Consider the following 14,442-nt stretch of genomic DNA (forward strand, 5'->3'; position numbering starts at 1 on the left):
AAAATAATAGTTAAAAGTGGTTAAAGATCGGGGCGCCCTATGCTTAATTATGTTTTTTTTCTTTATTAAGGAGTGATTAATGATAGCAATATGGGTGGAGGGTTGGGGAAATGGAGAAAAACGAAAAGAAATGTCTTGTATGTAAATTATTGTGACATGAATAAAGATATTTAACATATAAAAAAGAAAATGGGGTGCCCGCTGGCCTACTGGTCCAGCCGCATACCACTTAGGCATTGCCACATAGGCGTCGCCGGTTTGATTCCCGATTCGGACAACCTTTCCCGTGTCGCTCCCCATCTCTCCCCGTTTCCTGACAGTCTACTGTCCTATCAATAAAGGCATAAAAGCCCAAAAGACAAATCTAAAAAAGAAAAGTGGTTAAAAATCTAAGTGACACTGTTGTTGCTGCAATATATAGGGCAGTTTAAATGTCTCCCTTTTCTACTTATAGGGCAATGTAAAATAATAATCACACCTACTTCAGCCTAGAGGGGACATATTTCAGTTTCATGCAGGTGGGTAGTTACTGGGCGGTTAAAGTGCCTTGCTCATGGGACACCTTGACACATTGCCGGGGGTCAGGAATCAAACCTACAACCTTTTTGCTTCCCAGGCGGGCTCTCTCTAGTCTCTACCCATTCTATGGAAGTGGGTCAGCGGACTCTGTGGAGGCGTCTGAAGTCTGGAACCTGTTCTGTTAAGGAGAGGGGGGAAAATGGTTCAATTCCCACTGCAGTCATCAGACTATACGGTATGAACGTGTCCTTGAGCAATGTATTTAACCCCTTCCCGGCCTGCTGTTGTGAATCCCTCTGAGAAAAGGGGGAAAAACATGTAATGTATGTCTCCAACTGCCATGCCTTATTGAACATCCTTAACCCACTTAACCCATTTAGAACGGGTACACATTATGGTGTATCATTATGTTATGCTTTAACCAGTGAAAAATAGCAGATATACAAGCTCGCAGCGCGGCACCGAGTGCCGCGCTGCAAGCTTGTAGATCTGCTATTTTTGAAAAATCATGCCAATTTGAATTTTGACCCGATTCTATAAGTGTCTTTTGAATCCTTCTAAGGTTTTGAAAAACCTATGTTTCTATGTCAGCAATCTGGCCAGCCATCGTCAAAGAAAAGGTCCTTTTCACTTAACATTTAACAGTCTGTTCTTGAGACACTACTATGTCAGTGGTTCGCAAACCTTTTCATGTGAAGGACCCCTGTAACAAAATATTCATATCTCAAAATATTATAGTTCCAAGGACCACCCAGAAGCAAAATTTGAGTTACAAACGTTCGCTCTAAAAATGCATATATTCAAAGATTTGCACACATTTTCACAACTTTTTCAAAAATAGCAGATCTACAAGCTCGCAGTGAGCTTGTATATCTGCTATTTATCAATAGTTAAAGCATTCAATAATCCTAGGCCTATACTTAAAGGGGAGAACCACCCATTTTCAACATTGAACTATGTCATTAATATACTTTTTTTTCTTATTTCCACATAACAACAACTCAATAGGTATATTAATGACATAGTTCAATGTTGAAAACGGGTGGCTCTCCCCTTTAACATACAACATTCAGACATCCAAATACATATCTGCATTCTTATCCTGGCTTTTTTCTTTCTTTTTTTCTTTCAAATACAGAATCTCTTACATCATGATTATCAGATGGAAATGATGATGATCCCATCGGACTAGATCAAGAAAAAGAAGAAGAACGTTATAATCATTTCATTAGAATCTTTAGTGTTTTGCCAGTGGAGCCCTGTTGCAATAATATCCTTACGGACCACCATACAGGCCAGCAGATTGAGAATGGCTGATGTAACTAGTGTCTGGCTGTCTGTTAGTAGAGAAAAGGGGGGGCATATCAGGACGAGGTTGACGAAGGATAGCTCCTGCATTTTATTTCTCCTGTTTGCTGACATTAAGAAAGCCTATTCCATATTCATTTAAAAAAAAGGAAACGGCAGCCTCAGGTGCTACTGATATCGAATACAAATATTTAATGCAGCTGCGGTTTTACCCCGGCAATCTTCCTTGAACAAACTGATCTGCCCTTTCTTTCTCCTTTGCTCTCTCTCTCTCTCTCTCTCTCTCTCTCTCTCTCTCTCTCTCTCTCTCTCTCTCTCTCTCTCTCTCTCTCTCTCCTGCCTTTGTGTGAGAAATCTAAACATAAAATCCACAACAGGATCTGAGAAGATTTGCCCAAGGTTCTGGGAGCATCATCAGTCCTCCTGGCATTGGCTTGCCTTCCTCTGCTCCTCTGCCTTAATCTGTCTGAGGTTCAGTTCAATCCACTTCTACATCCACACACAGTCCAGAAAGTGATCTGTTTCCCCCCCCCCCAGAGTATTAAGTTCATGATGACCAAGCCAAGCTGAACTGCTAAACCCTATTATGTGTTGTCTGTGGCAGCCAGAGCATGTCTGCAGTCAGGAAAGGTTCCAGCATCATTGTTCTGTCTTCCCCCTGCCACGCTGCTGCTGCTGCTGTCGGCCTCGCGCTCTCTGGCTTTGGAATTATAGGATTTAGAACTCCCTGCCGGAGAGAGAGAGAGAGAGGATAAGACTTAATTCACCTCATCTGGAAAATGTCTCTCGATCCTCTCTCTGACACACGACCATTTCAGTTGTCTGTGAGTCCCCCACAGCAATGGGAGGGAGTGGACATGGTCATTGTCGTCTACCCAGGATGGAGATGCGAGAGACTGGGAAAGTCCTTTGTGCCGGTTGCTCTCAAGTTATACAATGAGACACACAACGGTCTCTTGACAAGGACAACTGTTAAGCCCTTTGCACACAGGCGCGTTCATCCGCACGGATAAAACGGACAATATAATTTTTTGAAAAGAAAACAATGATTCTCTACGACCTCATGCACACCGGCTCCGAATTAGTCGTGCGACGAGTGGCTGCCGCTGTGCTTTTTTTTCTCGATCGAACCCAGTTCGATTTGTGCGTCTTGTCGCATGCGGTAAAAAACTCATCACTCCTTTTATGACTCCTTTTTGGATCCGCAGCGCCGATTCCACACAGCCTTGCACACCAAATCCAATGCGTTTTATTCATGCCGCAAACGAAAAAAAACGCAACTGTCCTGTGTGCAAAGGGCTTTACCTAGCTTAACTGGAACAATGGTTGTACCGACCCTGACCTCTAAGGACCTTTTTAGGGAGGGTTTTATGTATTTGTTTGTTTTACACTTTTGTTTGGCTCTGCACTATTGGGTTGTGTTGGTACTAGGACTGAGTAGTATTGTTATGGCGGTGAGATACTTGTAATGTGTAGCTACTATGTGTAGCACTGACTAGCATCGACTGTTTGGACACGCTCTGTTTGGCACTGCATTGATAGGTTGTGCTTTAAATATTGATATTTGTGTTGTGGTGTGACACGTATGAGCGTTGACTGCTTTTGACACTTCATGTACAGTATATATTCTTTTTTGTGCCTTGCTCTTTTTCACTGTACACAACAGTACCTTTTTTTGACAATAGCGACTTTAAGCAACGCTACGGCAACGGCAGATGACAACGGTAACCAGAAATGATCAGCGCTCGATAGATCAACCGGCTGTCGTCGCAGCCGTCCCTACAACGGCAGAGGCTACCTTTCCACGTAGCGTTTGCAACGCCTGCTGCGTGGTCGCGTCGCCATGGGAACCAAAGAGTTCAGTAAGAACAGGGGGTGGGACCCCATCGCGGAAGGCTGTTGCTTAACGGACAACAGAACAACGGACTCACTCGCTAGCTTTCGCCGTGGACTGAAGACTCACCTTTTCAGACTCCACCTTGACCCATAGCACCACTCAATGACCATACATGAAGCTAGACAACATTTATTTTTTTTCTCTTCTCTGATTTTACTGTTTTAGATTGATATTCATATGCATGTGTTATATTGTTGTGGATGTTCTGACATGTTATCTTGTTATTATAGTGATGTATTATCTGCTTATTGTAAGTCGCTTTGGATTAAAAGCGTCTGCTAAATGTCTAAACTGTAAACTGTAGCGATTTTGACCGCTACGGCGATTACGTCATAGCAGCCGTAGTCCCGCCTCGTGTCGCGGTTGTAGAAACGGTCTGCTTAAAGTGATAGTTCACCTATTTTTGACATAAAGCTTTGTGAAATACTTGCTATTAACACATTGACCGCCATTTTAACATACCTCCGTACTCCCACCTGCCATTCGTCTCCATAGACTTCCATGTAATTGGGTGTGCACGGATCATGCACACCCATGCCTAGATAATGCACCACGTGTGTCCACATTGCTCACAGCTTTCAAACAAAAAAATCCGAATGGAAATCCGTTCAGGCATTCATGAGATAACAGCCACTATGTTTAACAAAGATGGCTGCCAAAATGGCTGCCATGCTTGAAAGATGGGGTTGCTATGGGGGTTAAACATGCAATTTCGCGATTGCTATCATGCCTACTCCATTTTTGGGGGTCAAAAAAAAATTTTGAAAAAAAAAATTTTTGAATTTTTTTTTTTTTTTTTTTTTTTAATTCTCGGGACTATCGGGCCTGGCGGGGAAAGACATTGGAATAATCTCGGGACTATCGGGCCTGGCAGGGAATGAGTTAAAACAGTGGTTAAAAATGTATTAATTGATTACCAGAGTCCCGTGGTCAGAGTTCTGGTCAGTTTTAGATGAATATTAAGTAGTTCCAATGGGGTGGGGGCCATTTGGCGTGGCCCAATCATTGAAAATAGATTAATCCACAAAACTAGCGTCATTTGTATTGTTGGCCTATTTCTACCATATAGAGCGAAGTTTCGTTCTGATCAGCTGACTTGTTTTGGGGAAATACGTTGCAGAGGCGTAGTGATACTGGACACAAAAAATAGTACCATGTGACAGAGGGGTCAAAAATGAACGAAAGTTGGTCTATTTGGTAGAAATAGGTCAACAATACAAATGATGCTAGTTTTGTGGATTCATCTATTTTTAAAGATTGGGCCATGAGCCCCTGCCAAATCACCGGAACTACTTTATATTCATCTAAAACTGACCAGAACTCTGACCACGGGACTCTGGTAATGGATTAATACATTTGTAACCACTATTTTAATGGCAAGTATTTCACACAGCTTCATGTCAAAAATAGGTGAACTATTCCTTTAAACTGGCTATTGTCCCCACAGAACGATGGGAGGGAGAGGACATTGTCCTGACTCACTGATCCTCATCCAGGGTCACATAGATTATAGCATCTCTGTTGGGGCAGAATGAATGTTGACACCACTTGTTACAGTGGAAAAGGTCAGAAGATGCATTTAGAACCTGAAGGTCCAGATCATCCATCCTGCTCCTCTCTGGTCTCAGGAGAAAGAGCAGGAGAGCTGGATGAGAGCGTCAGGAAAGGTTAGAGGATTGGTTTTCTTTGGCATTAAAACCCTTTCAGAACGGGTACACATTATGGTGTATCATTATTTTATGCTTTAACTACTGAAAAATAGCAGATATACAAGCTCACAGCGAGTGCCGCGCTGCGAGCTTGTAGATCTGCTATTTTTGAAAAATCATGACGATTTGAATTTTGACCCGATTCTATAAGTGTCTTTTGAATCCTTCTAAGGTTTTTTTTGAAAAACCTGTGTTTCTATGTCAGCAATCTGGCCAGCTATCGTCAAAGAAAAGGTCCTTTTCACTTAACTGGAGCTCAGTTAGTCTGTTCTTGAGAGACTACTATGTCAGTGGTTCTCGAACCTTTTCATGTGAAGGACCCCTGTAAAAGAATATTCATATCTCAAAATATTATAGTTCCAAGGACCACCCAGAAGCAAAATTTGAGTCACAAACGTTCGCTCTAAAAATGCATATATTCAAAGATTTGCACACATTTTCACGACTTTTTCAAAAATAGCAGATCTACAAGCTTGCAGCGCGACACTCGGTGCCGCGCTGTGAGCTTGTATATCTGCTATTTTTCAATAGTTAAAGCATTCAATAATCCTAGGCCTAAATGGGTTAAACGCTCTGTTAGACCATACGTTAGGTTCCATTGTTCTGTGTGTGCTGTTATCAGCCCTCTGAGTGAGCAGCAACACAGGCTTTGTACTCTGCCAGAACAGAAGTAATTGAAGCCATTCTGAGGTGAAAGCAGTCATTTTGTACCATTAACCACTTAAAAAGAATGTTCTCGTTGGACAGCTCTGCCACCAGAACGTGGAATTACCCTGACATCATCCATTAACAGGATGTGAATCACTGGTTCCTTTCAAAATCGGCCTGGAAAAAGAACATCTATCAGGAGAGGTAAATGTAGGGACGTGCTGGCCATTGGGAAAAGCGGGACAACTCCCGAACGGCCGGTCCAGGCCGGCCAATAGGAATTAAGAATTGGCATTTTGGGGGCTGGGCGGCCAACAAAGTAAATCGTCACTGTCGGGCGGAAACCTTGTATCTCCAAGTTTCAAATGTATAAATCTTTTCGCAAATCAAAGCCCTGCTTCATCATATACAGTATAAGGCTGTTGCACAAAAGTAGAGAAAACAGCAGATCTACAAGCACACAACGCCTCGCGGTGCGAGGCGTTGTGTGCTTGTAGATCGGCTGTTTTCACTAGTTTAAATCATTTTTAAAATGATAAATACAAAACAAACGGTTTTGGACATACAAGGTTTCCACCCGACAACGACGAAATATAACTCATGTACAGTAATTGGCCCACTGGCTTGTCACTTGTCATGATCTGAAATGGCAAATCTTTGAGTAGCAGCAGCACTATCTCTCTATAGCGCGCAATGAGGGCCTTTCCAACTCTTTTTCCAGGGCTGAATCAGGGGCCCAGCACGTCCCTGATTTCCCCTCTCTTTTGTACACAGTGTTATTGGTCCTGTCACGCATGTACAGGGGCGTCACGGGGGGGGGGGAGTGGGCCCCCTAGAGTCCAAGGTGGAGGGGCCTTAATTATTTTTAGCTATTAAAAAATAGCAGATATACAAGCTCACAGCACGGCACCGAGTGCCGCGCTGCGAGCTTGTAGATCTGCTATTTTGGAAATGTCGTGAAAATGTGTGCAAATCTTTGAATATATGTATTTTTTTAAGCAAACATTTGTAACTTAAATGTTGCTTCTGGGTGGTCCCTGGAACTAGATATTTTGAGATGGGGGTCTGTGGCAAAATACATATCATTTTGGAGGTCATATGAAACACATAGAGCACATAGAGCAGTGGTTTCTATCTGAATACCTTCTGTAGGACTGTTTTTGTGTGTGTGTTATCCTTTTAGCCTTAATTGCGACCGTAGGTCGCACTTACTACAGAAAGCTCCACCAGGTGTCCGTGCGTCAGTCAGTCAGTCAGTCAGTCAGTCCGTCCGTCACACGTCAGACGTCACACTATTGCCCTGCTCATATCTCCGCAACCGTTGCCCCGATCCATGCCAGATTTTGCACACACACTCCTTACCTGCCAAACTACAACCTCCAAGGACCCCCGGAGTTCCAGGGACCCCCAGGTCCCTGGGGGACCCCCAGGTGTAAACAAAATACCAAATGTGCAAAAATGACCACCCCCACGGGGCTGCTCACGGGGAATTCCCGGGGACCACCCACTCCTGCTACTCCAGAACGGATGCAAAAGTGGTGGCGCCCCCAGTGGAGGACCCCCTCCACTGCAGCTCACATAAAATGCCCTAACTCGGCCTAGGAGCGTCCGGGAGAGCCGGGGCCGGTACCTATTTGTCCGCCAAGGCAACGCGGAGACCCCACCCCTCATTTCTCACATGGCCCTCTTCTAGCGAGACCTACGGTCGCTTATCTCCCGATTAGGGAGTCTTACTGGTGTCTTACTGTGCCATGTGCTATTTACAGTACAATTATGACTAAAGTATTCAGTCAGTCAGTCAGTCAGTCAGTCAGTCAGTCAATCAATCAAAAACCCTATTGTTGACGACCACATTCCTTTGCCGAAAATAGCCGACCTACAATCTCACAATGCGTTGTGCTTGTGTGAGCTTGCAGATTGGCTATTTTTGCATAATGTTCACCTGGTTATGACATCTGTCAAGAATAGGGATGCTATAGATCACGTGGTTAAGTCATATGATTCTATAGCTGTCAGCTGAAACTATAGTAAAATAATCATATTTATTGATTAAGCCTTCAGTGTGAGTGTGTGAGTCAGTCAGACAGACAGGAACATAACATGAATATAATATGGAATAACATGGAAACATCATGTTATTGTTATGTCCAAAACTGTTATTTGTCAGGATAAAAAAAAAAAAAAGAAGAAACTTCGCGCCGCATTTCAGGCTTGTAGATCTGCTACTTCTGATGCTTTTGTGTAACGCATAATGATCAAGTAGGGCTCAACCAGTGGTCTGGGGACCACCAGTGGTCCTTGAGGGAGTTCCAGGTGTAAAACGAAACCAAAGGTTTCATTGTACTCTCTCAAGAGTTAAATTATTGTATAATAGACTACTTAATTTACAAGAGGTAATTAGAGAACGTAGAAGAATTATCTTGATCAGCGTTTCCAATATGTGGACAAATATTATCCAACAGATAACAAAATATTCAACGTTTAGGGTCTGAGAGGCTAAAACTCATCAAATGGTGGTCCGTGGCTAAAATGCCCAACAAATAATGGCGCTTGATATGAGAAGGGTCGGAAACCGTTGAAGTAGGGCGTTAATGTGTGGAATAAACTAAACAAACGCAAAAAGTTAAAATATGGTTGTTAGGGGTCCCGCCTGTGACCCCAAGTATGTGGCACCCCGTCCTTTGAGACCCTATGCGCTGTGTCTGCTGAATAGAGAGAGAGAGACATGCTTTTCACACGGCTGCTGTGTGTTCGTGGAGCTCGACAAGATGGCCTTGGACTGGAATGACTCCTCAGCGCAGCTGGCCAACGCTAACGAGCTGTTATCTTCTCTCTGTCTGGGAAACCAACCTTGGACTGAGCGTGAGTGAGACAGGTGCCCGTCCCTCCCTAACGTTCGGGCCGTGCTGTTATCTCTTATCACGTCAACATGAGATATGACATCCTGGGAGAGAGGTGTTTCCCAGAAGCTTCTGATGTGAGAACGGACGACTCCCCAACCTGGCATGGATGGGGGAGTCTAGCCTGACCTTCACCGTCTCGATTATGAAAGGATGTGCGTGTTAGTGCATGCAGAAGTGCGTGAGAGCGTGCAAACGTGTGTGTGCTAAAATATGTTCTGTGTGTAAATCACGTCACTGTGACTGCAACGGACTACTGTATAAAGGAGACTGCTTCGTGTCTCCTGTTTAGTCTGACTTGTTCAGTTGTTTTTTAGTTGAGTTGTTGCAGCTATCCCCGGCCCGTTAGGGGTCGGGGATGGACCTGTTTGTACTTAGTGCAATTTCTGCACCACTTGTTCCTGTACTTAGAGAGAGTTTGACTCTGTTTAGTTGAGTACTTATATAGTACTTCTTTTGTTAATTTTCATCGCCAATTTCTGTATTGGTGAGCTTATAATTTGTAACTGTTTTTATTTCACTAAAGCTTTTTTATTCACTTTTGCTTGGTGTCTGTCTGAATTCTTTTCAAGAGTTAACAACTTTTTAAAGGTTTGACTTTCTCTCCTTCCCTACGGGGAAGGCTGCACTCATGGGAGGAAGGTTTTGAACACCTTCAGGCACTCGAAACCATCTCCTGGCTGTGGGACTGATTGAGACTTTTGGTAAGATTCAACAAGAGTATTAGGTTAAAAGTCTTTTCACCCTATCAGAAGCCAACTCAGCGCGTGCTGAGCTGGTGGGCGAGCTTGACAGATAAAGCACAAATCTCCAAAACCCCTAACCGGATGAACTGATGTTCACTCTGGACGGTTTGTGCTAATAAGTTGAGCTGCGTCTCTCCCGAGCCCTTGGCGAGAGAAGCTACAAGTTCAGACTCACACTTTACACTGTCTTTGTGGTTTTGCATTCTCCATTCAGACCTAAGGTCTACATTTCTAAAGTAAGGTGCATATCTTGGTCTCTAAAATAAATAGTCGCTGTAGAAAGTAATAATATTCACCAGTTAAAGAGGGTCTCATTGATAGCTCAGCTTTCATTCAGAGAAGTGTATTTATATTAGTGTTAAATAAGTATATGTAATGTAAATATGTAAATATGTATATGTATATGTGTAATAGTAGGTTTACACAAACAAGGAAGGTTATTAAACCTGTTTGTGAACTTACATAGGTTTACACAAATGGGAAACTATTTGTGAACTTAGTACACCTACATAGGTTTACACAAATGGGAAACTGTTTGTGAACTTAATACACTTAATGGGTTTACACAAATGGGAAACTGTTTGTGAACTTAATACACTTAATGGGTTTACACAAATGAGAAATTGTTTGTGAACTTAAAGGTGTAGTGTAGTGACAGTGTTTCATTTTAAAAAGATCCGGTAACTTCTTGGGCTTAGGACCTGGGAAGGGTTCCGGGCGGCGTGAGGAGTACTTTAAAAGGTGGAAGAGTACTCAGTAACTCAAGCTCATTACATGGCGTCCCTGGGTGGGCATTGATTGATTATTGATTATTGATTAGTAATTGATTAATTAAATTCGTGTCCACTGCCACATAAAGAATAGCCGAGAGACCCTTGGAATATAGTTATTTACTACGGAAGTAAAGGATAGTTAATATTATCAAGGCTTAAGTGTTTTTATTCACAAAACTCCCCAGAGCGTCGGAGATTTTGAACAGAGTGAAGTGGAGGTCTGTGAGCGCAGCAGACGGCCAGTAATCGGTATCTCCATCAGGAACTAGATAAACTAGCAGTTGAGAACATCTAATAATATTATAACGACTTTGCGACCAACCTAAGTTATTTGGGCATGGACTCCGCCAATCCCACCGCCGCAGACAACGCTCCCTCGGGAGCGGTCGGCGGGGCGAGCCCACATCGGCTCAGCTTAGGTTGGAGAACTCGGTAATAGTACATATTGACCAAGTTCGCAAGACCAGGTGAGCACTGAGAAATGGCCGAAGCTTCGGGTTGTAAACCCCTAGTTAGGAATGGGGAGGTTACGCCAGGCATGGGGCAGGTAACTGTTGGTTCTCGTAAGGAGATGCCCTTTGCCTTGGAGTTGCCAGACATGAAGTGTTGATCTGTGTAGCGCCAGGACGGTCCCCTCCAACTGGGGACAGTGGAGTTGGAAAGAGTGCCAGCGCCTGGTTAGGCGTATCCTATGGTGTGGTGAAGTTGGCCAGGGAAGGCTTCATGCAAGCCTCTCATTCGCCCTGGTGGCGAGGCCTTTACCTTTGGCCCCAAGGAGGGGCCCAGGGGATGTTGAGCATTGGTTTGCCCGCGGTGCTACGTCCTGTATGGACTGCATCGTCCTGGCAGCCTATCCTGTTATGGCCGCTGAAGCTGTGGTCAGATGTTCTTGCTCATGGTTGGGCATTGCCCTGGCCGAATGCAAATGCCAGAGGGGGTGTTAGGGGTCCTGACTGTGACCCCAAGAATATGGCCCCCCTGTCCTTTTAATCCATATGCACTATTTGTACTGCATAGAGAGAGAAATACATGCTTTTGCACACTGCTGACAAAGCTGCTCTGTGTTCATGCATCCAGCTAGACAAGGTGGCCTTGAACTAGGGTGACACCTCAACACAGCTGGCCGGCACTAATGAGCTCTTATCTCTTATCTCTCAACGGGAGATATATTTCCCGTGGGAAGAGAGAGGAGGAACCCGGAGGGAGGGGCACCCCCTCCCTAGGGAGGAGCTGTGGCCTGAGGCTCTGTATATAAGGAGCTCCTCAGGCAAGCTCTCGTCACAAACGTCTGCTGACCATCATATGGGACACTTCTCAAACCTTCCTATTCTTTGTGGAGAATTGGAACCTGACGACGACCTAGACATGGCCAGCGAAGGACAAGAGCAGATCATCTCCATTTGCCTGGACGACATGGATGATGACAATCTTCTTGCTAATAACTCTGGAGATACAGGCTGTCCAGGCTGTGTCAGCGGCTGCCCAGCCTGTCCAGATGAGCACATTATTGATTTGCATAATAGCAAACACCCGGAGAACCAGATCTCTGGATATCTCCCAGAGGAAGATCGGAGTGGTGCCTCCACCCCGGCTCCAGTGGATCAACCAGCGGAGTCCTCTGTGCCCATTGCGGGTGCTGTCTGGAAGGTGGTGTTTCCCTCACTTCTGGGGGACCTCGCTGACGATGAAGACTCCGAGATGCCCAGGATGCAGCTATATGGCATCAAAGGCAACAAGATCAACGACGATGCCCTGAAGGTTCCTCAAGTTTGGGAGCAGATCACGGGCATCAGACGAGGACACCTGTCCAACAGAGAGCCGTTCCTGACACCTACTTGGGAAGACTACGTGTTACTGAAAGGCCACTCCATCAAGAGATTGGTGAACTATTCCCGCCTGATAGGAGACAACTGGCGCTCTATCGTGCCTGCATGTGTAACCATCTACAGGGTGATGGTGAGTTCTCTGCGTTACCAGGCGGGCCAAGTGTGGGCCACCATTGAAACTCAGGGATCAGGGCAGAATCGCTTTGGTTGCCTGGAAGCCATGTTGGGACCTCGTATGGAATATGGAAAAACAGGAATCCGGGATGCCTACCGAGATCCTGCAATATACCCATCTGATGCTGTCGCAGCTGCCATTGAGGCGAAAGCACGGGAGGGGAACCAGGGTGCCAGAGGGGGTCTTAGGGGCCCTGGGGCTCCTGCTCGGGACCCCAAGAATGTGGCACCCAAGCTATTCAAGCCGCAAGGCAAGAAGGCCTCGAGAAAGGAGACCCAGCCCAAGGCTGAGACAACTGAGGCCAAGGGTTCAAAAAACGGAGAGCGGGGAGCCACCAAAGGGGCTCCCCCGAAGAAGGCTCCAACATTCCTGCCTGCAGGAGAATGGGCCGCCCTCCCACAGGAGGAGAAGGAGGCAAGGATAGCCCTGAGAGCGGCAGCGAAAGCCGCGCGCAAGGCTCAAGAACAGGACCCACCTGACTCCGTGGTGGCTGCGGATGAGAGGATCCAGGGTGCCAGAGGGGGTGTTAGGGGTCCCGCCTGTGACCCCAAGTATGTGGCACCCCGTCCTTTGAGACCCTATGCGCTGTGTCTGCTGAATAGAGAGAGAGAGACATGCTTTTCACACGGCTGCTGTGTGTTCGTGGAGCTCGACAAGATGGCCTTGGACTGGAATGACTCCTCAGCGCAGCTGGCCAACGCTAACGAGCTGTTATCTTCTCTCTGTCTGGGAAACCAACCTTGGACTGAGCGTGAGTGAGACAGGTGCCCGTCCCTCCCTAACGTTCGGGCCGTGCTGTTATCTCTTATCACGTCAACATGAGATATGACATCCTGGGAGAGAGGTGTTTCCCAGAAGCTTCTGATGTGAGAACGGACGACTCCCCAACCTGGCATGGATGGGGGAGTCTAGCCTGACCTTCACCGTCTCGATTATGAAAGGATGTGCGTGTTAGTGCATGCAGAAGTGCGTGAGAGCGTGCAAACGTGTGTGTGCTAAAATATGTTCTGTGTGTAAATCACGTCACTGTGACTGCAACGGACTACTGTATAAAGGAGACTGCTTCGTGTCTCCTGTTTAGTCTGACTTGTTCAGTTGTTTTTTAGTTGAGTTGTTGCAGCTATCCCCGGCCCGTTAGGGGTCGGGGATGGACCTGTTTGTACTTAGTGCAATTTCTGCACCACTTGTTCCTGTACTTAGAGAGAGTTTGACTCTGTTTAGTTGAGTACTTATATAGTACTTCTTTTGTTAATTTTCATCGCCAATTTCTGTATTGGTGAGCTTATAATTTGTAACTGTTTTTATTTCACTAAAGCTTTTTTATTCACTTTTGCTTGGTGTCTGTCTGAATTCTTTTCAAGAGTTAACAACTTTTTAAAGGTTTGACTTTCTCTCCTTCCCTACGGGGAAGGCTGCACTCATGGGAGGAAGGTTTTGAACACCTTCAGGCACTCGAAACCATCTCCTGGCTGTGGGACTGATTGAGACTTTTGGTAAGATTCAACAAGAGTATTAGGTTAAAAGTCTTTTCACCCTATCAGAAGCCAACTCAGCGCGTGCTGAGCTGGTGGGCGAGCTTGACAGATAAAGCACAAATCTCCAAAACCCCTAACCGGATGAACTGATGTTCACTCTGGACGGTTTGTGCTAATAAGTTGAGCTGCGTCTCTCCCGAGCCCTTGGCGAGAGAAGCTACAAGTTCAGACTCACACTTTACACTGTCTTTGTGGTTTTGCATTCTCCATTCAGACCTAAGGTCTACATTTCTAAAGTAAGGTGCATATCTTGGTCTCTAAAATAAATAGTCGCTGTAGAAAGTAATAATATTCACCAGTTAAAGAGGGTCTCATTGATAGCTCAGCTTTCATTCAGAGAAGTGTATTTATATTAGTGTTAAATAAGTATATGTAATGTAAATATGTAAATATGTATATGTATATG

This window comes from Nannobrachium achirus (genome assembly GCF_963921795.1).
Source record: "Nannobrachium achirus genome assembly, chromosome: 14".
Classification (NCBI taxonomy): Eukaryota; Metazoa; Chordata; class Actinopteri; order Myctophiformes; family Myctophidae; genus Nannobrachium; species Nannobrachium achirus.